Consider the following 24,551-nt stretch of genomic DNA (forward strand, 5'->3'; position numbering starts at 1 on the left):
AACAACTTCCATGATTATAAAGAAAAGATTTTTAAAAACTAAAGTTTTAAACTGGGCATGGTGGCACATGCCTTTAATCCCAACACTCGGGAGGCAGAGGTAAGAGGATTGCCGTGAGTTCGAGGCCACCCTGAGACTCCATAGTGAATTCCAGGTCAGCCTGGGCCAGAGTGATACCCTTCCTCGAAAAACCAGGAAAAAAAAGAGAATATAATAATTTATATGCTAACTTAAACTAATAAATTAAAATCATAAGAACTTAAAAATTGCTGGGCATGGTGGCACACACCTTTAATCCCAGCACACGGGAGGCAGAGGTAGGAGGATCACCGTGAGTTCAAGGCTACCCTGAGACTACACAGTTTCAATTCCTAGAAAAGCTGGACTCAAGTAGCTGACACCTGCCTCTGTAATCCCAATGTACCCACAACAATGGGAGACAAGGCAGGAGAATTGAAAAGTTGACGGGCCAGCTAATCCAGCATTCACAGCTGCAAAACAACAAAGAAACCCCATCTCACATGAAGTGGAACCCAAGGACTGTCCCCCTGAGGTTATCCTCTGAGCTCCACACACGTACCCTATGTACACAAAATAAATAAAGGAAGAAAGGAAGGAAGTGCAATGTGGTGCAGAGCTGGGTATGGTGGCTCATACCTGTAACCCAGCACTTGGGTGGGAGGTTTGCCAAGAATTCAAAGCCTGCCTGGGTTATATAATGAGATTTTGTCTCAAAAAGAAAAAACAGTGTGGGGATAGAGGGATGGCTTGGCGATTAAGGTGCTTGCCTGCGAAGTCCAAGAACCCAGGTTCGATTCCCTAGTACTCATGTTAGCCAGATGTCCAAAGTGGCGCATGTGTCTGGAGTTCGTTTGCGGTGGCTAGAGGCCCTGGCACGCCCATTCTTTCTGCTGTCTCTCTTCTCTCTCTCTCTCTCTCTCTCTCTCTCTCCTTGCAAATAAGCAAATATTTTTTTAAAAAATTTAAGTGTGCATATTGTTAATTTAAGGTTACAGAAGGCCATTGTTTTTAGATTAAGCTCCTGCACTAGGCTCCAAAGTCAAAATGAAGGGGGCTGGAGACATGGCTTAGCGGTTAAGGTACTTGCCTATGAAGCCTAAGGACCCAGGTTTGATTCTCCAGGTCCCACCTAAGCCAGATGCACATGGTGGCGCATGTGTCTGGAGTTTGTTTGCAGTGCCTGGAGGCCCTGGTGCGCCCATTCTCCCCCAACCTTCTAATAAATAAAGAAAAATTTTTTTTTAAAAAATGGAGTGGGCCATATTAAAAGCCAAACCATAACAACTATCTGACCCTACAAGAAAACAGGAGATTGAGAAACGACAGCCAAATTTCCCAAACAGGCTCGTTTCAATTTTCACAATAATGAATTTCCCTCTGCCTTAACCTTTACTTTTAAAAAGATAACGGAGGTGGCCTGAGGTTAGCCAGTTGTTTTCTATTGTTCTGTCTCCTTATCCCTGTCAGAGAAAGTACTTGGAAATGACCTAGCTAAGCCAGGAGTGGTGAAACATACCCTTTAATTCCCATACTTGGGATGGGAGGCAAGCAAAGCTATATGAGTGAGAAGCTGGCCGAGGCTACAGTGTAAGACCCAGAAAGAGAGAAAAGAAGAGGAGAAAGAGAGAAAGAAATTTACTTTTTGTTTTTTATTTCTACTTCCTCCAGCCCATGTTTTGTCTACTAAACCAACTTTGTTTTTGTTCTGATTATTAGAACACTTACTATTCTATTTGATGAAATGAAGTGTTGTCTGAGTGGTCAGTAAAGCCAATTAAGAGTGCTAAATTGATGTGATTTTTGTCCTTTGACAACACACGCACAAACACTTTAGAGACACGTGAAACAATAGACAATGTCACAATATTGAATGTGCATTACTGCTACGTGAGTAGTCCAGTCACCAAGAGTTAAACAGTGCAAAAAGAAAAAAGGTCTTGGGCCGGAGAGATGGCTTAGCGGTTAAGCACTTGCCTGTGAAGATTAAGGACCCCGGTTCAAGGCTCGATTTCCCAAGACCCACGTTAGCCAGATGCACAAGGGGGCACATGCATCTGGAGTTCGTTTGCAGTGGCTGGAGGCCCTGGTGCGCTCGCTCACTCTCTCTCTCTCTCTCTCTGCCTCTTTCTCTGTCTGTCACTCTCAAATAAATAAATAAAAATAAACAAAAAAATTAAAAACAGGAAAAAGGTCTTAAGGGATCCAGGCAGGGAAGGAAGGGAGGGAGGGAGGAAGAAAGGAAGGAATGGAGGAAAGGAAAGAGGAAGGAAGAAAAGAAGGAAGGAGGTGAAGGCAAGATGTGCCTACCTTGTACAGCAGATAGGGTGCGCTTGGGAGGAAATGGTTGGAGTAAGGACAGGGAGGCCATTCCAGGGTATGGACTCACTGAGCTAAGGGTGAGTGTGGCGAGATGCAAAATCTGTATGTAGATCTTAAGAAAATGTAAAGGACCTGGGCGTGGCGGCGCACGCCTTTAATCCCAGCACTCGGGAGGCAGAGGTAGGAGGATCGCCATGAGTTCGAGGCCACCCTGAGACTCCATAGTGAATTCCAGGTCAGCCTGGGCTAGAGTGAGACCCTACCTCAAAAAAGAAGAAAAAAGAGAGAGAGAGAAAGAAAGAAAATGTGAAGGAGCATGGGTCCAGTCAGAACTCCTTTTTTTTTTTTTACACCCTGTATCCCAAGGTATTGGAGGATTGAAGAAGCGAGCAAGTTCCCAAGTTGAATGCAAGGAAATTGGGTGCCATCCCCTGGGAATCTTAAGGGCCCTGGAACTCCAGGTCACGATGCAAACTCAATCCTAGAGCAAATATTTCTCCTGGCTTTGTCGAGAATGTGGCTCCACGGTCAGAATGTTTTGTCCTGCTTCCAACCTGGAGGCCTCGGCTCCCCGGCCCAAGCCTGGTCCCCCGGGAGAAGTCAAAGAGGGAAACACATGTTCCTGCTGACCTGAGCTCATTCCATCTGGACATCTCAGAGTTTGGCGGAACGAGGCCTTGGGGACAAGAAACATGAAGCTGGAGTTTAAAAGTGCCTGCTCTTGCATTTTTACAGAATTTCTGGCACGGCTGGACTTGGTCCGCAGCGGTTCTTTCTGGGGCGAGCTGGGACATCTGTGGTCATGGTCTGGTCCTCGGGACAGGCTGCCTAGAGCTGGGGAGGGCCGGGAGCTGGGTCCAAGCTGGATGTTGAGTCATGGAAGGAAGGGCCCGTTGTGTTTTCCATCCCAGGCCAGGAGGCTGCCCAGAAACTTGAGCCGGAGGAAACTCCAGGACAGCCGGGCCAGAGTCGGGGTCCACTGTGGCACCACTTGGAGCAGGTCAGGTTGGGACCTAGAGAATACAGCTGCTGAGCTTCGTGGTTAAGGTGCTTGCCTGTGAAGCCTAAGGACTCAGGTTCAAATCTCCAGAACCCATGTAAACCACATGCACATGGTGGCGCATGCATCTGGACTTTGTTTGCAGTGGCTGGAGGCCCTGGTGCACCCATTCTCTCTCTCTCTCTTTAACAAATAAAATACAGTTTGTTTGTTTGTTTTTAAGTGTGCTTTGGGGCTGGAGAGATTACTTAGCAGTTAAGCCATTTGCCTGCAAAGCCAAAGAATCCTGGTGGGACTCTCCAGGACCCACGTAAGCCAGATGCACAAGGTGGCACACACATCTGGAGTTCGTTTGCAGTGGCCCTGGCATGCCCATTCTCTCTCTCTCTCCTCTCTCTCTCTCTCTCTCTCTCTCCCCCTCTTTCTGTCTCTCAAATAAATAAATAATATATATATATATATATGTGTATGTATGTATATATTTTAAAAGTGTGCTTCGGCTCCCGCGGCCTCATTGGGAGATTTCTGGAAAAGGGAGGGAACCTATCTAAACATTTAGATAGGCCCTCAGGGGGAAGTGAGAGGCGGCTGCGAGAATCTTTAACTCTCTGGTTTGACAAGCCTTAAGCGCACACAGGCCAGAATGCCTTTTCAAAGTAGAAAGCCCTGCCGTTGGGCTCTTACCCAAACCAAGGACACAACCAAGGCGTAGGGTCTGGGTGACAGCAGCGAGACACATGGAGATGACAAATTCAGCCCAGTGGGCTGGAGAGATGGCTTAGCGGTTAAGCGCTTGCCTGTGAAGCCTAAGGACCCTAGTTCGAGGCTCGGTTCCCCAGGTCCCACGTTAGCCAGATGCACAAGGGGGTGCACGTGTCTGGAGTTCGTTTACAGAGGCTGGAAGCCCTGGCGCGCCCATTCTCTCTCTCTCCCTCTATCTGTCTTTCTCTCTGTGTCTGTCGCTCTCAATTAAATAAATAAAAAATTTAAAAAAAAAAAATTCAGCCCAGTGCACAGCAACACAGGAGTCCTGGCTGGGACGACCGGACCTACCGGAGTGACGTCATGAGTAGGACCAGGCAAGGAAGACGCCCCTGGAGGAGGGGGGCACGAAAGGGGGCCACGCGGGACCTGGGCTCAGAAAGAAGAGGGAATATCAAAGGAATATAAAAACATTAAAAAAAAAAAATTCAAGGCTTGCCTAAGCCACACAGTGAGTTCAAGGCCGCTCTAGGGAACTTAGATCTCCGAGTCCAGCGTTAGAAAAAAGAACGCCACAGCAAGCGCTTCTCTTAAAGTTCATACCCGAATGTTAATGCTCCTCTCACTTCTGGTTAGATGAAGCCTCTCTTTTCAGATGGCGGTGACCTTGGGATGACTCAGAAGGCACCATGGTGCTGAGAAGAAGTGACAGAGGAGTGCTCAGCACTGAAACATCTCTATCACACCTTCCAAGGCTCAGGGTCCGTTGCGGACGAGGTGGAGGAAAGAATGTAAGAGCCAAAGGAAGGGTAGGACTCCTTACAACGTGCTCCTGCAGACACAAAATGGCCCGGATATCCATGACCTCACAGTGCCCGACACTACCTACACAAGACCATCATCATAGGAGGAAAAGATCATGACATCAAAATAAAAGAGAGACTGATTGACAGGGAGAGGAGATATGATGGAGGGTGGATTTGTAAAGGGGAACGTAGGGAAGGGAGGGAATTACCATGGTTTATTGTCTATAATTATGGAAGTTGTCAATTAAAAAAAAAAAAAAGGAAAGAGCTGTCCCAGTACTCGGGAGGGCAGAGGTAGGAGGACTGCCGTGAGTTCAAAGCCACCCCGAAACTAGTGAATTCTGGGTCTGCCTGAGCTCGAGCAAGACCCTACCTTGAAATACAGGAGGCACTAAGGTTAACTCGAGCAACGCTACTCCTACAAATAATAAAATAATAATGATGATGGTGATAAAACAAAGAGAGGAGGGAAAGAGAGAGAGGTGAGTTCCTCAGCTCTCAATCTCTGATGTCTAAAAATCCCTCCTCCACCACTAAATTTCCATTTGGAAGGAACACATCTTGTGTTTTCTGACTTCATCCCTCAAAATGAACCTTTCCTGGCTGAGATAATATGCGGGAACCCACGCGGAGCACGAGATGCGTGGGTCATCAGATAACAAACACTTAGGAGAGGAATGAAGAAAAGTGTCACAATTTTCTCGAAATTTCTCAACCAGTTCGACTAGCTGCTAGCCATGTCAACAAAAAACTGCAAGGGAGGCATAAGGGAGGGAGACGGGTTTGGCCTTAGGGGTCCACGGTCACTTCGTAATCAGTGTGGATCTCCACCCCACTTTCCGAAGGAAAGCCCTGTCTCGCCCCCTGCAGTTCTCCAGAGCTCAGCCCTCCGACGACACCTCGGAAGTCTGAAGAAAAGCAAGGTCACTTGAACGTGCTGTGTCCTGGCAGGCCCGTTCAGGTTCTTGGCCATTGCCCAAGGAAGTTATATGGCACAATTGCACCGTCCTGGGCTCTGGGAATCCGGATGCCTAAGCCACAGTCCTGATCCTACTGGCAGGATTTATAACTTTGACCTTCATCTCTCTGAAGCCCAATTTCCTCATTCATAAAATGAGCCTGGGCTGGAGAGATGGTTTGGCGGTTAAGGCACTTGCCTGCAAAGCCTAAGGATCCAGGTTCGATTCCCCAGTTCTCACGTAAGCCAGATGCACAAGGTGGCGCATGCATATGGAATTAATTTGCAGTGGCTGGAGGCCCTGGCATGCCCATTCTCTCTGTCTTCCTCTTTCTCTCTCTCTCTCAAATAAATAAATAAAAATATTTACAATGCTTTAAAAATAAATTAATAAAATGGGGCTGATGACACACCTATTTCATAGTGTGTCATGAGATTGACAGCATAAAACACATGTGTAGTGCTTGGAACATAAGGCATTAGGCTTGATAGATTTACTTTTTAAAATATTTTTCTTTATTTATTTGCAAAGAGAGAGACAGGAATGGGCACACCAGGACCTCTTGCCACTACAAATGAACTCCAGATGCATGCGCTACTTAACCGCATCTGGCTTTCCATGGGTACTGGGGAATTGAACCAGGACCATCAGGTTTTGCAAGCAAGTGCCTCTAACCTCTGAGCCATCTCTCCAGCCCAAAAAATGTTACTTTTATCAACACGAATTTATGTGTGTATGTGTGGGTGTGAATGTGTTTGATGGGTGTGCATGTGTCATGGTACACACGGGCAGGTCAGAGGACCTCCGGGTGGTTCTCCTTTCCTTCCTCCTTCTATTAAGATCGGGTGTCTCTTGAGTTGGAGTGATGGCTTAGTGGTTAAGGCAGTTGCCTGCAAAGCCTAAGGACCCAGGTTCAATTCCCCGATACCTGTGTAAGCCAGATGCACAAGGGGACTCATGTATCTGGAGTTCGTTTGCAGTGACTAGAGGCCTTAGCACACCCATGCTCTCTCTCTCTCTCTCTCTCAAGTAAATAAATAAATAAATAAATAATTTTTTTTTAAAGATAAGGTCTCATTGTTTTACCACTGTAGTTTGCAAGCTTCTGGCTTCTCCTGGCTCTACCTCTCATTACCACGGGAGTGTTGGGATTACAGACACATGTCCCACTTTGCATCCAGCTTGATGTGAGCTGTGAGGAGGATTGAGCTCATGTCATCAGGCTTGCAAGCAAGCGCCTTCCACCACTGGGCCATCTCCCTAACCCCCGTCACCACTAATTCTCTGAGCCCAGCCCAAGAATGCTCTATTTAACTAGAGAAATTTTAGCGCCATTCCTCCATTCGTTCAATGCTTGCTGAGGCCTCTGCTATGAGTAGGATTTTATCAGGAATGTAACAACCAGGCCAGAGAGATGGCTCAACAGGTAAGTGTGCTTCCTGAGCAAGCATGAGGACCCGAGGGGGCCCAAAACAGCCAGGGTTCGAATCTCCAGATCCCACATGGTCAACAGCATCTGTAACACTGCAAAGGGGGAACAAAGAGGCCGGTGAATCGTGGGGGCTTGTGGGGTGGTGGTGGGGGACTCAGCAGCTTCAACGGTAAGTGACTCTGGCTCAAACAAGGAGGGCAGAAGAGAGCTGGAGAGATGGCTTGGTGGTTAAAGTTACTTGCTTCTCTCTCTCTCTATCTATCTCAAACAATTTTTTCTTTTTCTTTTATTCGAGGTAGGGTCTCACTCTAACCCAGGCTAACCTTGAATTCAATATGTAGTCCCAGGCTAGCCTCAAACTCACAGCGATCCTCCTACTTCTGCCAAGTGCTGGGATTAAAGACATGTGCCACCATGCCCGGCAGTAAATGAAAATTTTTAAAGAGAGGGCTAAAGAGCTATGGAGTGAGACACTCAGCGTTGGGCAGTCACCACCACAGGCAAAAACCTGAGGTACCACAAGGGCACATGCGCGTGCATACACACACACACACACACCACATTACATATATATACAAGCAAACAACAAAAAAAAAAATCACAAACCAGGGCTGGAGAGATGGCTTAGCAGTTAAGCACTTGCCTGTGAAGCCTAAGGACCCCGGTTCAAGGCTCGATTCCCCAGGACCCACATTAGCCAGATGCACAAGGGAGCTCATGCGTCTGGAGTTCCTTTGCAGTGGCTGGAAGCCCTGGAGCGCCCATTCTCTCTGTCTCTTTCTCTCTCTGTCTGTCACTCAGCATTCTTCCTGCTGTTCCTATGTAGAACAGCTGTCCAGTTTCAATGGTGGAAATCTCTCCAACAACTGCAGCTGAAATGGGCTGTTGTCTCCTGTCCAAAGCTTTCATTTCCTTCGGTGCCGTTTCTTTCTCTTCATACCAATCCATTTCTTCTAAACTCAACCCTGCTCAAGTGTTAGGTACGTAAGCAACTAGCCTCTCACACAGACTGCCTCTAGCCCAGTCTCAACAGAGTTCTTCTTTCCCCTCATAAGCCAGACTTCGCAGTTCATGGTTCAAGTATTTCAACTCTAACCAGAATGGCCCCAGAAACCTTCTTTACAGCACTGTAAGGTGTCTCTTAGGCCCAAATCCTTCCATATCCCTCCAGTAAATCAGTTTGAGAAGGCCTAAAGCCACACAGTGCAGTTTCTACTGACAAGGACCCCAGTTCTGGTACCAGCGTCCTTCTCTGTTACCTTCTCCTTGCTGGGACAAAATGCCCGACCACAAGCAGCTGATGGGAGGAAAGTTATTTTTTAAATTTGGCTTACAGTCTCAGGGGGAAGCTTCATGATGGCAGGGGAAAGTGTGGCATGGGCAGAGGCTGGACATCACCTCTGCCACAGCAGGTAGTAGACAGCAGGAAGACAGTGAGCCAAGTTCTGGCAAGGGGGAGCTGGCTATGACACCTGTAAGCCCACCCCGAAAACACCTCCTCCAACAAGGCTCTACCTCCCAAATTGCTGTTATCTGGAGACCAAGCATTCAAAATACATGAGTTTAGAGATGGAGAGATGGCTTGCCGGTTAAGGCGCTTGCCTGTGAAGCCGAAGGACCCATGTTCAACTCTCCAGATCCCACATAAGCCAGATGCACAAAGGTGAGGCAAGCGCAAGGTTGCACATGCCCACTAGGTGGCACAAGCATCTGGAGTTCTATTACAGTGTCTGAGGCCCTGCCATGCCAATTCTCTCTCCCAAATAAAAAACATAAATAAATAAAATACATGAGGCTTAAGCCGGGCATGGTGGTACTCGCTTTTAATCCCAGCACTTGGGAGGCAGAGGTAGGAGGATCGTCATGAGTTCAAGGCCACCCTATGACTACAGAGTGGATTCCAGGTTAGCCTGAGCTAGAGTGAGACTCTACTTGAAAAAAAATAAAAGTAAGGGCTAGATGGATGGCTTAGCAGTTAAGGTGTTCGCCTGCAAAGCCAAAGAACTCCTGTTCGATTCCCCAGCACCCACTTAAACCAGATGCACAAGAGGGCGCATGCGTCTGGAGTTTGTTTACAGTGGCTGGATGCCCTGGCATGCCCATCCTCTCTATATGTCTGCCTCTCTCAAATAAATAAATAAAATACATTTTGAAAAGAATTAGGTTTCATTATTAAAAAAAAAAAAAAAAGATTTCTACTTTCAGAACCAGATCTTTATGGAAGGGCTACTAGGAAAAGTGTCCAGAAAAATGATATGGAAGAGGAAGAGATCCATGTGACCTGGGGACAGCATCATCAGCAGTCTTCAAACTGACCCTTGAAGTGTTCGCCACACACCAGCCATGGTGCCAGGTCCTTCCCGCAAAGTCTCACGTTGTCTGCTCAATATTCAATGAGGCTCCAGGAATACACTGTCCTGTCATTACGTCCTCATTTTTGGGACAAAAGACCCTCCAGAAGTTGCCGGTTAGGGACGGAAAGAGTTTATATTGGCTTAAGGTTCCAGAAGGCAGAGCCCATCAAGGTGGGAACAGCATGGTGTCACATGATTTGGGACGTAGTAGGAAGTGAGGGACAAGAAGCAAGGCAGGAGACAAAAACCACAGCCCCACGCCAGAGACACGTCTCCTCCAGCAAGGCCCCACCTCCCAAGTGTTCCCCAACCTTCCCAAATCGTGCCACCACCTGAAGATTCGGTGTTCTAACAAACACGGGTCTACAGAGGACATTTTACATTCAAACTACAACCGTGTCTTCCTCCTCTTACAGATGAGCAAACCAGGGCGCAAAAGGTTAAGGAACTAACTTTCTCAAAAGGTCAAACTTACATAGAGGTAGTAGAACTTGGGTCTGCATTTGGTCAGTCTGGTTTTAGATTCTATGCTCTCCCCCTACCCCCAAAAAAGTAGGGTCTTGCTATAGTCCAGGCTGACCTAGAATTCACTATGTAGTCTCAGGGTGGCCTCGAACTCACGGCAATCTTTCTACCTCCACCTCCTAAGTGCTGGGATGAATGGCCTGTGCCACCACGCCCAACAGAGTCTATGTTCTTTAACGACCCTAGGATATTTGGTGTCTGGACTGTGCCTGGGACACAGGGAAGGAATGACGTGGACAGAGAACTGTCTTTAGCAGCTGTACTGCAAGTTCTGAGAAGCAAGAGTGAACAACCAGACTGGAAGGCAGGGTTGGAGCGAGCTCCACAGGCAGACTGTGATGGTTAAGAAGTGTGGGCCCTACATTAGAGGCTTTAAGGAGTGGAAAGTCAGACTCTCTGGGCCTGGCTTTGGGTTTATCACCCAGGAGCAGATGGAGATGTGACTCCTGGGGTGTGGGGGGTAAGAGAAGCAGATCTGGGGGACAACATGGGCAGATAAGAGATGAAGGACCTAAGACTAATTCCAGACAGTCTGTTGGTGGGGGTGGGGCCTGGAGACTATGTTTTCAGGTGGGACAACACAAGCTTGAGGTAATCTCACAGCGGGAACATGGAAGAGAAGTCAGGACTTAGAGATGCAGCTCTGAAGCCACACACACCAGTGTGACCTCAGAAGCCAGGGGGCACACGGGTGCACCCCGAGGGGAGAGGTCCTTGAGAAGGAAGACCTGGTGGGGGAAAATCAACTGAGTCACAGAAGATGGCCCAGACAGAGTGAGGAAGTTCATGCAGGCTTTGAAGGAGGAAGGCTCAGGTCAAATCAGGTGTTAGAAGGGTAGGGAGCGGAACACTTGCAGCTTCTGTTGGGGACCAACCCTCAGCTCCCCACAGACCACAGACCCCCATCAGGGCTCCCAAGATCATTCCTGTTGCCCCAGCTGCAGCGCCCACACTGCGGCTCGGCAAAGTCAAATAGTTTAGGTTTATGATGGAAAATGACCCCGGGGACTGGGGCAATTTACTGCTCACAAACGGATTCCAACTTGTCCATTAAAGTGCCTCATTCTGTCCCAACACCCAGGCATGTTCACACCTCTGGTGAGCAGTTGGGCCTGCCCAGATGATTAGCCCCTGGGCTCATCTCTGAGGGGAACATCTGTTCGGCTGTAAGCCTGACAGCTTCCAGAACCAGGGTCACAGAAGCCCACGCTGCCTCGGAGAGAGACCAGTCCTGGTGACAGTGTGTTTGTCCTGTCCTGCCCTGGACAGGGGGTCTCCGAGGGGCAGGCCCTTTCTTCTGGAGCAAGTCGAGACTTCACTGCCGCTCTGTCATTTAAGAACTCCGCAGTTTGAGCAGGCCTCCTGGTCTGCAATGCATTTCCTTTTCTGTAAGCTGGGAAACGTAGGAGATGGCTTAGCAGTTAAGGCATTTGTCTGCAAAGCCAAAGGACCCAGGCTTGAGTCCCCAGGACCCACGTAAGCCGGATGCACAAGGGGGCGCATGTGTCTGGAGTTCATTTGCAGTGGCTGGAGAACCTGGTGTGCCCATTCTCTCTCTCTCTCTCTCAAATAAATAAATAAATAAATAAAAATAAAACATTAATTCCCTCACTCAGTGAGGTGAGGTGAGTGTCTGGACCTCCCTCCAGAAATCAGATGGATTACTATTGACTGTCCCTTGTCCCCCCAAGCGTGAGTTCAGGGACTACTTCCGAGGTCTGCTGAGAACCAAAGGACAAAAAACAAGTCCTAGCATCCCCCCTCTTCCAACCTCTTCCCTTGTCACCTTCCTTGAGAGAGAGGGGACAGATGCTGGACCTGCCATCTGGGAAGGAGAGCAGGGCAGGGCACCTCGCCTACGTGAAACACAGGCCGTGGGGACTTGCAGGCTTCTGCAGTATTTCCCGGGGCTGCGTAGACATGGTGACCCTGTTTCCTTGAAGAGTCTGTATAAATATAGAAACAACTGGCTGATGTTGAAACAAGGCAGAATTTTTTCACTCTTAATTCATTTTCACCTCCCTGGGCCCCCAACCCCCCCCACCCCTGGCCACCCCATCCCCGGGCACTAACATCACTAGTTATTTTTTTCACTGCCTCGTCCATTCAAAATGGATTAGGAGCCCGGCGTGGCGGCACACGTCTTTAATCCCAGCACTCGGGAGGCAGAGGTAGGAGGATCGCCGTGAGTTCGAGGCCAGCCTGAGACTCCATAGTGAATTCCAGGTCAGCCTGGGCCAGAGTGAGACCCTACCTCAAAAAAACAAAGGGCTGGGGATGATGTAGTGGTTAAGGAGGTTGCCTGCAAAGCCAAAGGACCCAAGTTGGATTACCCAGGACCCTCGTTAGCCAGATGCACAAAGGGGTGCACGTGTCTGGAGTTTGTTTGCAGTGGGTGGAGGCCTTGGTGCGTCCATTTTCTCACTCTCTTCCTCTTTCTCGGTCACATAAATAAAAATAAATTGAAAAAAAAAAAAAACTAGAACAGGAGCCAGGAGAGAAACACAAATGGGGTAGGAGTTCTTGTGTCTGAAGACATACCTCCTTTGCTGGAACCCACCTTCCAGTGAGCACCAAGCAGTGTGCAAAGGCAGTCCCTAAGGGAGACACCCCCACATCAACTTCTCCCTCACATGTCCTCAGCCTTTGTGCTCCGTCTCCAGGCCACCATGAAGCTAGGTGGCAGTGAGGTCCCAAGGCTGCCTATGATGCCAATGAACAAGGGCTCTCTGTGTCCAGGGACCCCCTCCGCCTTCACTGACACACAGACGCCTGAACCCAGGACCACTAGACAAGGTGGTGAATGCCAAAATCACTCAGCAGACCCGAGGGACACCCAGGTGGGTCAGGGCGGTGCCCGGGAGGCGTGTGATTGGCCAGAGACTTGATTTTCTGCCTCAGGGAGTTTTCATGCTATATAAGCAGGGAGACGAGAGATTGCCAAGTGTGAGTCACTGAGCAACTGAGTAAGATGTAGGATTTTTAGTTTAGGTTTGTATGTAAACCGGAATGAAAGCCAATAGAGAACAGGAAGCTAGAAAGGGGTTCTGGGGGAGGGAAGAGAAGGGAGGGGCATGCCTGGAGGGTGTGATGGAGAGGTAACTGGAGCAGCCGATGTGGAGGGGGCATAGTCTAAGGGGTGAGGATGGAGGGGAGGAGGGCTAACCAATGTTTAAGATGTTACGAATAGGTCATATGGAAACCCACCTCTTCTCTAACCAATAATATACATGGTCAAACAAGAAGCTGGGTGTGGTGGCGCATGCCTTTAATCCCAGCACTGGCCTTTAATCCCAGCACTTGGGAGGGAGGCAGAGGTAAGAGGATCGCCAAGAGTTGCAGGCCACCCTGAGACTACATAGTGAATTCCAGGTCAGCCTTGGGCTAGAGTGAGACCCTACCTCTGGAAAAAAAAAAGGCGGGGGGGAGAGGGCTGGAGAGATGACTTAGCGGTTAAGATCCTTGCCTGCAAAGCCAAAGGACCAAGGTTCAATTCTTCAGGACCCACATAAGCCAGATGCACAAGGTGGCACATGTGTCTGGAGTTCGTTTGCAGTGGCTAGAGGCCCTGCTGCATGCAGTCTCTCTCTCTCTCTCTTTCTTTCTTTCTCTCTCTCTCTCTTTCTTCCTTTCTCTTTCTCAAATAAATAACTAACAAAAATCTTTAGGGCCTGGAGAGATGGCTTAGCAGTTAAGGCGCTTGCGTGCAAAGCCAAAGGACCCAGGTTTGACTCTCCAGGACCCACGCAAGCCAGATACACAAGGGGGCACAATCATCTGGAGTCCATTTGCAGTGGCTGGAGGCCCTGGCGCGCCCATTCTCTCTCTCTCTTTCTACCTGCCTATTTCTGTATCTTTCTCTCAAATAAATAAATAAAAATAAAATATTTTTCAAAAAAGAAAAAGCAAGTCAGATACATTTTAAAAAATCTTTTTTAAAGAGAGAGAGCGCGAGCTCTGTGTCTGCCTCTTTCTGTCTCTCGCTCTCTCAAATAAATATTTGTTAAAAAGAACACAGAAAGGAGTGTAGCCAAGCGTAACGATCACATATTGTACTAGCAGCATTCCAGCAGCCTTCACCTAAATATCCATCAGGTGGGATCTACTTAAATAAACCAATTATGAAATACCAATATGTTGGACGACTGGCAATTCTCTCAAAACAAGGGGAAGTAAAAAGAAAATAAAGGTATATAACAATGGGTAAAAAGAGAGAGAGTGAGAGAGAGTTTGGGCAGAAGTATCCTGTGGAGGTGGATAATTTTGTACCAGAAGCTATAGATTGCTATTAGAAAACCTTCAATGCCAGTGGCAGGGTGCCTTCCAGCAAGTTGTTGGCCAAGGAGGTTCCTGATACGCCCCCCCCCCAAACTATTGCCAAGGCTCTTAGTTGTCCACCAGAACTAGATGGCTAGATCCAAATGCCCGGGCCGCAGGTCACTGAAAAATCAAGCTGGACCTGAGCTGGAAGCTTCCTCCCATCAATTTGCTGTCAGATTGCTGGAAAGAGCTAGGCAGCCTGTGGAGGGAGAAAAGGCACCGAGGGTGTTAACCAGCAGTGGACCGTGCAAGTCCAGGCCAAATGTACCAACTGGTGCATGTCAGTTAAGGGGGAAACCAACTGCTCTCTGATTGGACTGAAGGCCAGCTCCAGGGGAGGGAATTCCTGCCTGGACACTGAAAACCTAATCTAGAGCCTATGGGGAGGTCATTAAACCCTAGGGAAGAAACTACTACTGTGGCCTGGCTAAGTGGATATCATATGCCCACCAAACTACCCTCTGAATATTTATGTTTATACCCACATAGTAATGCTACTCTTTTTTTTTTAAACATTTTTAAAAATTATTTATTTATTTATTTGAGAGCGACAGATACAGAGAGAAAGACAGATAGAGGGAGAGAGAGAGAATGGGCGCGCCAGGGCTTCCAGCCTCTGCAAACGAACTCCAGACGCGTGCGCCCCCTTGTGCATCTGGCTAACGTGGGACCTGGGGAACCGAGCCTCGAACCGGGGTCCTTAGGCTTCACAGGCAAGCGCTTAACCGCTGAGCCATCTCTCCAGCCCTCTCTCTTGCTTCTCTCTTGCTTCTTTCTCTCCAGCCCAGTAATGCTACTCTTATTTTTGGTCAGAGAGGCTTTTCCTTTCGGATGATGGTGGCAGAAAGATTGAGACAAAACTCATCCAAGTACTGAGAAGTCACACCCTCCAAGGCTCAGGGACCGTGTGGAGGAGGTGGCAGAAAGAAGCAAAGGAAAGGTGGCAAAGAAAAGAGAGGAGTGTTTACACTACTGTCATCCAGACCCAAAGTGGCCGTGATATCCGTGACCTCACTGTGGCTGGCTGAGGATACCTACGCAAGACATGCATGACGACATCAAAATAAAAGAGACACTAGTCAGAAAGAAGAAGGGGTTCAGCGGAGGCAGGATTTTGGAGGGGTTTTAGAGAGAGGATAGTGAGAGGGGATTATGATCATGGCTTATGATCATGGAAGCTGTCAATAAAAATGCTAAGAAGTACTTTCTAAAACTGTAAAAAAATAGCCGGGTGTGGCGGCGCACGCCTTTAATCCCAGCACTCGGGAGGCAGAAGTAGGAGGATCGCCGTGAGTTCGAGGCCACCCTGAGACTCCATACTGAATTCCGGGTCAGCCTGGGCTAGAGTGAGACCCTACCTTGAAAAACCAAAAATAAATAAATAAATAAATAAAAAATAAAAAGATGGAGAGTTTTTAGAACTCGATGGATGTTTGCAGAGACCCTTGTGGAATCCCTGGAAGGTTTATTTATTTATTTATTTATTTATGAGAGAGAGGGGTGTGCAGATAGAGAATGGGCACACCAGGGCCTCTAGCCACCACAAACAAACTCCAGATGCCTGCGCCACCTTGTGCATCTGGCTTACATGGGTACTGGGGTATTGAACCCTGGTCCTTTAGGCTTCACAAGCAAAAGCTTTAATGGCTAAGCAATTTCTCCAGCCCTCTGAAAGGTTACTTATTGCTCTGTCCCAGGCCTGGGCAGAGGAGCTGCAAGGGGACACAGCCTGGGGAAGGAGGCAAGAATGGCTAACCCCAGTGACAGTCATGAGACTGTGTCTCTACTACGCAGTTGCTAACCTTGGCCAGCTGTGGCCAGCGTGGGCATGCTCTGCTCGGAGCTGGGGAGAAGCTAACACCTCAGTTTCCTTTTTTCTGTTTGTTTGTTTTCCTCTGAGCCCCTCTGGTCACCCAGCCTGAAGCTGAGGCAGTCCTACCCTCCACTGACCCAATGCCCTTCCTCTAGCCCTCCTGCTCCAGCCTGTGTTCTTTCTTGGCCTGTCTTAATTTCTCTCGCAGGCACAGCCTCTGTTTGAGCCCTTCCCTGCCGCCCCCAAATTGCTGGAGTGACTGAGCCAATGTTTAGCAAACAGAAACAACTTCTCTGAACTGGATCCTTTTCAACTCCGCGGTGTTTGTTTGGTTTGGTTTGATTGGGAGTTTGTGGGAGCCGGTGAGCGGAAGGCTATTGTCTTTGATTCTCACACCCTAACCCCAATCCTGAGTGGGAGTGGAGGGCCCTGGAGGCTTGGGCCTCACTCCTGGTAGAGAAGCTTCATCTGCAAGAAGGGCTATAAGCAAATTCTTTCCTTATCTACAGATGAGCCCCTCCCTGTGATGGAAGACCCAGGAAGCCCAGAGGGTTGGAGATTGAAAGAAGATGGTATATAGGAATTGGGGGGGGGGATGTGAACTCACCCATCTCTTGGCTAGAGATGGGGGGTGGGGAGCCTATGAGACAAGATCTCTCAGGGAAAGATCTCAAGATTTCTGAACCAGCAGGTGCTGAATCTTATGGTCAATTGCTACGGCCCCACCTTCACCTCCAGGGATCCCAGAGCATCTTGGGGTTGCCTGATGAATGAGTCTGGCTCCCGTCCCCGGCAATTGCAATCCCATCATCAACACAGGAAAGCAACCAAGAAGGCTCACCCCTAGATGCCTGATCTGAGCGCGAACCGGGGGCGGGGGAGAAGGGAGGGACACGGGGGGGGGGGGGGCTGTGCCAGGGTCATAAGCATCCTTCCCGGACCCACCCTGCCCAATGAGGCCCCCACTCCACAGCCCTGCCAAGGCATGGGAGGAAACCAAGAGCGTGCCACCCAAGATAAAGGCTTCCGTCTGATTTTTGTGGTTTTGCCGAAGCCATGTTCTTAATTGTCCAAATAAACAGTTTTCAACCCGGAGGCCAAGACACGCCAACACATGCCACTTCCATTCCTAGCACCGACTGGGTGCTACGGGAACAAACCTGTTCGCCAAGTCACAGCTGGCTCTAAAGGGTGTCCGGTGAGCACATGCCAGCCAGCAAGGAGGGGGTGGCAGGGGAACTGAACCAACCCAGGGGTGGCAGACCTTCACCTGCAGCTGCGCCGCCTACTCCTTGGTGACAGCCCCTCATCCCAACACACACACACACATGTGCACACACATTTGGTTTGTGCATCTGTAAAATGGGGGAGACGATTTAGTGCCAGCAGTGGTTTTTCCAGCCCTTCGGCATTTGCATCGTTTGCACACTTTCTAGAAACCCAAATTCTGGGCTGGAGAGATGGCTCAGGCTTCTGGAGTTCGATTGCAACGGCCCTGACATGCCAATTCTCTCCCCCTAAAATACAGAGGGGAAAAAGGGAATTCAAAATCTTTTTTTTTTTTTTTTTGGTTTTTCGAGGTAGGGTCTCACTCTAGCTCAGGCTGACCTGGAATTCACTCTGCAGTCTCAGGGTGGCCTTGAACTCATGGCGATCCTCCTACCTCTGCCTCCTGAGTGCTGGGATTAAAGGCGCGAGCCACCAAGCCCGGCTAAAAATTCAAATTCTTAGGCCTCATCCCCATTGAATTAGAACCGCTCGGGCAGGACGCCTCCAGGGATGCCGATGCAAGCTAAAATGAGGAGACCTGGACATCTTCTCAAGCCCTAGTATTACGTTGTGTTTTGTCTCGTTTCCTGGCTCTGGGGACTGAGCCTGGGGTCTTGAGCATTCAGAGCAAGCGCTCTACCACTGAGCATCATCCTGAGCCCCAGATTCTATGGTAGTACGTCTTACTTCCTTCACCCATAGTAACTATTGTACCCTTGAAAGAGGGCAGTTTCAACAGAGCTCCTAGGTGCCCCAAACTCCTGTCCTGGTCCTGTTGCGCTCGGGAACCTGCTTTGACCTCAGGATTCTGGTTTTTGAAAGTGGTCTGAGATCTAACAGCTCAAAGGAGTCTCACTAAGCAGTCTCCCTCCACCCGCCCCCCCCCAGGTCTGTCACATGGCCGTGGTGGCAGAACCTCATCTCCATCCAGACCCTCAGGTAAGATCCGCCAGGAGAGTTTTGAAGTGGCAAAGCACTTAAGAGTCCCATGCTGGGCTGACGGGATGGGTCAGTGGTTAAGGCGCTTGCCCGCAAAGCCAAAGGACCCAGGTTCGATTCCCCCAGGACCCACTTAAGCCAGATGCACAAGGGGGCGCATGTATCTGGAGTTTGTTTGCAGTGGCTGGAGATCCTAGTGAACCCATTCTCTCTCTCAAGTAAATACATACAAATGAAAATACTTTCTTTTTAAAAAAAAAAAAAAAAAAAAACAGTTCCATGCTAGCTCTAAAGATCAAAGGCTAGGGGCCAAGGGCAGTTGATGCCAAGGACCAGGAAGGGACAGAGGCAGAGGCGGCTTTGTGTCCTGCAGGGGACAGTGTGGGGCACAAGGCCATGTCTCCCAGACTTCACTACCCAGACGACAGTGTAACAGGGAGCAGCCACTGGGCCTCACTGGAAACTGGCCCCGGTACCAATCTCAGCCTCCCGGGGACCTCCTGCCCTGCGGCCAGGCCAGTATGTGCGGGATCCCCAGATGATATTCCCAAGGAGTCCCTCCTGGTCCCTAACTTCCCGTGACCTTCGGTGAAGGAGAAGGAGAAGCAGCTCATGGAACAGTTTGCTGGACTGCTTTCGCCCCGCTTCTCCCCTCTAGTTTCCTGATGGATGGAAGCTGCCAAGCCTGGCTCCCAGGCATCCCCAAGGCAGGAAGGGGCTCTAGGCTGCCGTGGAGCGGGAGCTGGCTCGTGAAGAGAGTGGCCTGAAAGTCTGCTGACCAGATTCCTTTGGGTGTCTGTGAGAAGATCCTAGACAGGGAGAAGGGGGAGCCAGAAGGCAGAAAAGGGAAGATTAAAAAAACTGATTCCGAAGGAGGATTTATTTTTGCAGCAAGGACCCCAGTCCCCCAAAGAGAGTTTCCATCAGGCAAGTGAATCACAGAACACGTAGGTTGGGTCAGACACAATTCCCCCAGCGAGTCCATCTGAGGGACACGGGGGACGGTGTCGCGTCTGGACGAGCCAGCATTGGGGTGCGGGAAGAGGGTCACACTGGGATTGGAAGGAGGGCCCCATCCCAGCCCAGAGATAACCCTGGGGTGATGCGTCACACTGTGGCACGCAGGCCAGTAGCCTGGGCTCTATGCATGGGCTTCAAGGGCACCCAGGTTCTCTTAGTTCTGTAGTTGGCACCTGGGTACACAGGTCCATAGGAACCCTGAGCAAGAGTCTACAAGTTCCCAAAGGATGTTAGGGACTGGCGGGAAGATTCTAGATCAGGATTCCTGAGATATTTAGGTGAGCCACCAGATTCTCTGTGTTATATACGCTGGCGAATCTATTCCATGGGGACGTGGGTGCTATGCCTGGTGATCCAGCATAGTGACACAATGGGAACCGTCACTCTAGAGGCCGTGACTGGGGTAGGCCAGCCTAGGGAAGAAGGAGGTCTTGGAGTAGCACCAACAGTCCAGAGTTCAAAGACAGTGCACTACTATTGACACTGGGTAAACTGGGGGCACGGGGAGGTGTTTCCACACGCTCAGCCCCTCTGCCTGCCCCGGCCCGCTATGAACGGCAGCACACGGCCCAGAAGATGCCATGTCTGCCCGGGCTAGGCTCTGTGAGGCTACATTTGTGCTGGGGACAAGAGCTAGGGTCATGGGTCAGGTTGAGGATGCTATCTTAGCTTGGCACCGGGCAGGCAGAGGTAGCCAGGCCCTGGTTGGGGACCCAGTGGTTTCCAGAATGCCTTTTCACGTCATGTTCTGAGGACTTGGGAAGCTGCCTGACCCAGAAACATGCGGTGGTGGGAACGAGCGGCGGGGTAGGATGGGGCATTCCCCAAGCTCCATTGTGTGCAGTGACAACAACATATCACATCACCAGAGGAGTTTCCCATGCAGGGAAAGTATACGATCTGTGTGTTCCAGCCTCACACACTGGGAAACTGGGAGATTATCTTGCATCAGAAACTCAAAGGGAAACATGGTGGCATACATTGGGCTGGCTTTCTACCAGGGAACGTAGGCACTGATACTGGACTTTGCCCTTCTTATGGGAAGGGACTGTACCACGCACACATCCAAGCACTTCCCATGTTGCTGATCAAGTGTTTATGTCACGCAGGCTTGCGTGCAAGACAACACGAGACATGGGCCAAAGGATGAGAAATAGACAGATGGACAGACAGTGTGTAAGAGTGACTGGCCTCCCTTCTGATTCCCTGAGCAGCAGTCAGAGGCTGAGGGCTTTTGGACCCTTGCCCAAGGAAGAAGAAATAACAACAACAAAAAAAAAAGTACCATAGGTCAAGCACTGGCCAGTAATCCCAGCACTCCACAGGCTGAAACAGGTAGGATCACAAGATGGAAGCCAACTGGGACTACGTAGGAGATCCCATTTCAAAAAAATAATCATTAAAGCCGGGCATGGTGGCGCACACCCTTAATCCCAGCACTCGGGAGGCAGAGGTAGGAGGATCACCGTGAGTTCGAGGCCACCCTGAGACTCCATAGTGAATTCCAGGTCAGCCTGGGCTAAAGTGAGACCCTACCTCAAAAAACAAAATAATAATAATAATTTTAAAAATTTTTAAAAGACACGTTGGGTCAAATCAAAGTTCCAGAGGTCTCAGCAGCTGCTCTGCAGGGCCTGGCAAGAGCTGGGCTACAGTGTCCAGGGATCCAAGCTGCCTTTTGCTCCATGAACCAGGGGTGTGTGTGTGTGTGTGTGTGTGTGTGTGTGTAAGAGAGCCAGCTGGGGGAGGGGAGAAACAATTCGTTTGTCAAAATAGACCTGAATGCTTTTAAGGGCCTGAAGTTGAATGAGTAAATATTTTCCCTTTCAGATGAAAGGTGCAATCACCCCCTCGTTTTTTTTTTTTTAATTACTTTAATTAGAAAAGATTGCCTTAATCTTTTACTTATCTGTACTATTGTGGGAACTGCCAGAAAACGAAGTGTAAGGAAAACAGGTGGAGTTTGACCTTTGCTCTAAGTCTCTAGAATTTCTTCTCCACTGGTAATTAAAGAAGAATCAAGGGAAGCTTCCTTCTAGAAGCTGGGCGAGGAAACCACATGGAGAATGGTAGATAGGGCATGCTTGCTCACACAAGCTCGCTCTCTCTCTGCCTCTCACACGCACGCTCTCTCACACACACACAGACACGCTCTCCTGCACACACGGGCACAGGGACCCTGATTCAGCAAGCAGGAAAGTCCCAAGTCTGAGAGCAGCATTTCAGCCCCCAGCCTGAGATGGCTTAATGAGTTTCCCAGGGTGGCCCAAAATGATTCATTAAGCAGACGGCCCCTCAACTCCCTTCCCCAAACAACGGAAACCCGTAATGGTCTCTTTGGGGAGGGACAGGCAGGGCTGGGGGGGGGGGGCAACTCCAAGGGCCGTTGAGGATGTGGTGTAAGAACCAGCAGGAACCCCAGATAAGTGTGAGAGTAACGGGGTTCCTAACAGCCACCAGGCCTCCTTCTGCCCAAGTCCTGGCTGGTAGGGTTAGGACCTGGCTTCTGATCTCCCCGTGTCCTGGACAGCCGTGCTCCAAAGACAGCCTCGGCAAGATGGCCCAGCAACATGATCGTCTCTGGCCTCCCTCCCTCCCTTCCAGGGGCCGTATTCCTGGGACCATTGATGAAGGCCTATTCCTGGGCTCACTGGCACTAGGAAGGGATTCTGAAGGTCTATTTGGGGGTCCAGACCCATAGGCATCGTGTTGACAGGAACGGCAGGAGCACAGAAGATGGCCCCTCGATGCCAAGAATCCCACACTTTGGTCTTTCCATATGCCTTTGGCACCTAGCACCGACTGATCGCTGGTAAAGCAAATGCTCAGTGTTAGGACTGCTGCAAACAAACAGATTACATACACCCCAGTCCCACTGAGGCATCTGAGGGGGCCATTCTGGAGATTTTTGTGCTTAGGGAAGGTAACCTGTTTTCCAGACACGTGTTAGCGTTGTGCCTCTGTGGCCTGGACTGTCCACTCCATGGAACACAATGGGTGGACCCCAAGACTTCAGCTGGGTGCTGAGGAGCACTGGCCTGGCTTTCTGTCCCAGACGATCATGCCCCCCCACCCCACCCCCAGTGGCTGAGGCATATGAACAGGAATACCCAGCTGGGGGGGGTCTGCAGGCTGTCCTGGCCTCTGTAAGCAGGCCTTGGGAAGGACACGGGAGCTGGGATGCCAGCCAGGCCCAGCCAGCCTGGAGGGAAGGGAGGAGGTGAAGGTGAGGAGTGGGTGGAGCTCCCAAAATGTTTTCCTCTCCGAAGCCTCCAGGTGCTGGGGCGGGATTTCCAGCCTGCTGTTTATGGCATCTGTAGCCATGTCCACCACCACCGTCTGTCTGTCCGTACATGCGCCCTTCCCTTCTCTACAGGTGTCTGCGCGTGTTCCGTCTGTGTCTTTGATCATACCTGCCAGGCGTCTCTGTGTTCATGCATGTCCCTCTGAGAAAAAAATAAAATAAAATGACTTAAGGCTCCACTTTGTGTGAACATCCCCACCTCAGAACATTCACTAAAATAAACTGGCTGGAAATGCTTTAACAACCTTTACTATTATTTTTCTTCCCCTGTCCCTGGCACAACCACTAACACCAGCGGGTCTCCACGGTCAATTTAGGAAGCTTGGGAAAATATTGCTTGTAATTAAAAGTCTAGAAGGACCTCAATTAGGGCAGTGTTTGCACTGCCAGGTCTGCTCCCAGATTCCCACTCAGCAGCATTCCTGTCCGGGTTGGAAAAGGCCTTTGATTTGCACCAAATGTTCAGTGACCACACTGGACTCGGCCCTATAGCTCTCTTTACCCTGCCAGCTGCCCAGGACACAAGCCAACCTGGACCCCAAGGCCTGCGACCCAAACCAAGACTTGGTCTCTTGTCAATACAGGCCCCCACACTTCTAGCCTCCTGCCTTTGTAACTCCCCGGGGTTGTTCTGAGCTCCTCTTTTTTATTTTTAGCTTTTTGGAAAATTTTGAGAAACATTATTTATTTATTCTTTTATGAGCAGAGAGACAGATATAAGAGAGAGAGAAAGAACGCGCCAGGGCTTCTAACCACTGCAAACGAACTCTAGACAACTGCACGGCCATCTGGCTTACGTGGGTACTGGGGAATCGAATCTGCGTCCTTAGGTTTCACAGGCAAGCACCTTAACCACTAAGCCATCTCTCCATCCCCCGAGTTACTCTTTTTGTGCAAGCAGACCTTGCTACCTCTTAGAGAGATCTGCCTCCAGTGCCTCTCCCCGTCCAAAAGCTGGGGAGAGGCAACTGCAGGGAGTTCAGCACTCAAGGTTGAGGATACAGCAAGCAACATCCAGCCTTCGCTTTAACTTCTTTAATTAAAAAAAATTGTTTTTAGAGAGAGAGACTTGGCACACCAGGACCTCAGCCACTGAATCAAACTCCAGACGCTTGCGCCACCTAGTGGACAGGTGCAACCTCGCGCTTGCCTCACTTGTGTGCGGCTGGCTTGCGTAGGGACCTGGAGAGTCGAACGTGGGTCCTTAGGCTTCACAGGCAAGCGCCTTAACCGCTGAGCCATCTCTCCAGCCCTCGGGAAATGCAACCAGAGAGCACCAACACAGCATAAAAGGGTCTGGTGAGAGTGGTCAGGGAATGCACAAACCTCCAGCCTCTCAGCCCCTGTGCGTTGAAGAGGACAGCTCACCTTGGTGCCTGGCCTGGCTCTCCTTCCAGGACGCATGCGCCCAGTCACCTTGAAAAGTACCACCATCGCACTGACTGACGGACTCATGTAGACGTGTACCCATGTTCACAAGGCACACACATACACACGTCCACACTCAGTGTGCCTGGTCACAGCTACCTGCACACTCCTCTAACAATTTGCATGTAGCGACACCATTCGCAGCCATAAACATGTTGCCGCCCCGTGGTGACATGTGGATGACAGTTTTCCCCGCAGGATCGTGCTGTCTCCTGTGGTTCTCCGACAGAGACCGTAGCCCCTCTCAGAGTCCGGGAAGAAACGGCAGGTCAGGGTTGGTCCTTGAGCCCAGTGGACACATCTGTACATGTCAACGGAGGTCGGGGGGGGGGGTCACTTC

Source organism: Jaculus jaculus, chromosome 18, assembly GCF_020740685.1.
Source record: "Jaculus jaculus isolate mJacJac1 chromosome 18, mJacJac1.mat.Y.cur, whole genome shotgun sequence".
Lineage (NCBI taxonomy): Eukaryota > Metazoa > Chordata > Mammalia > Rodentia > Dipodidae > Jaculus > Jaculus jaculus.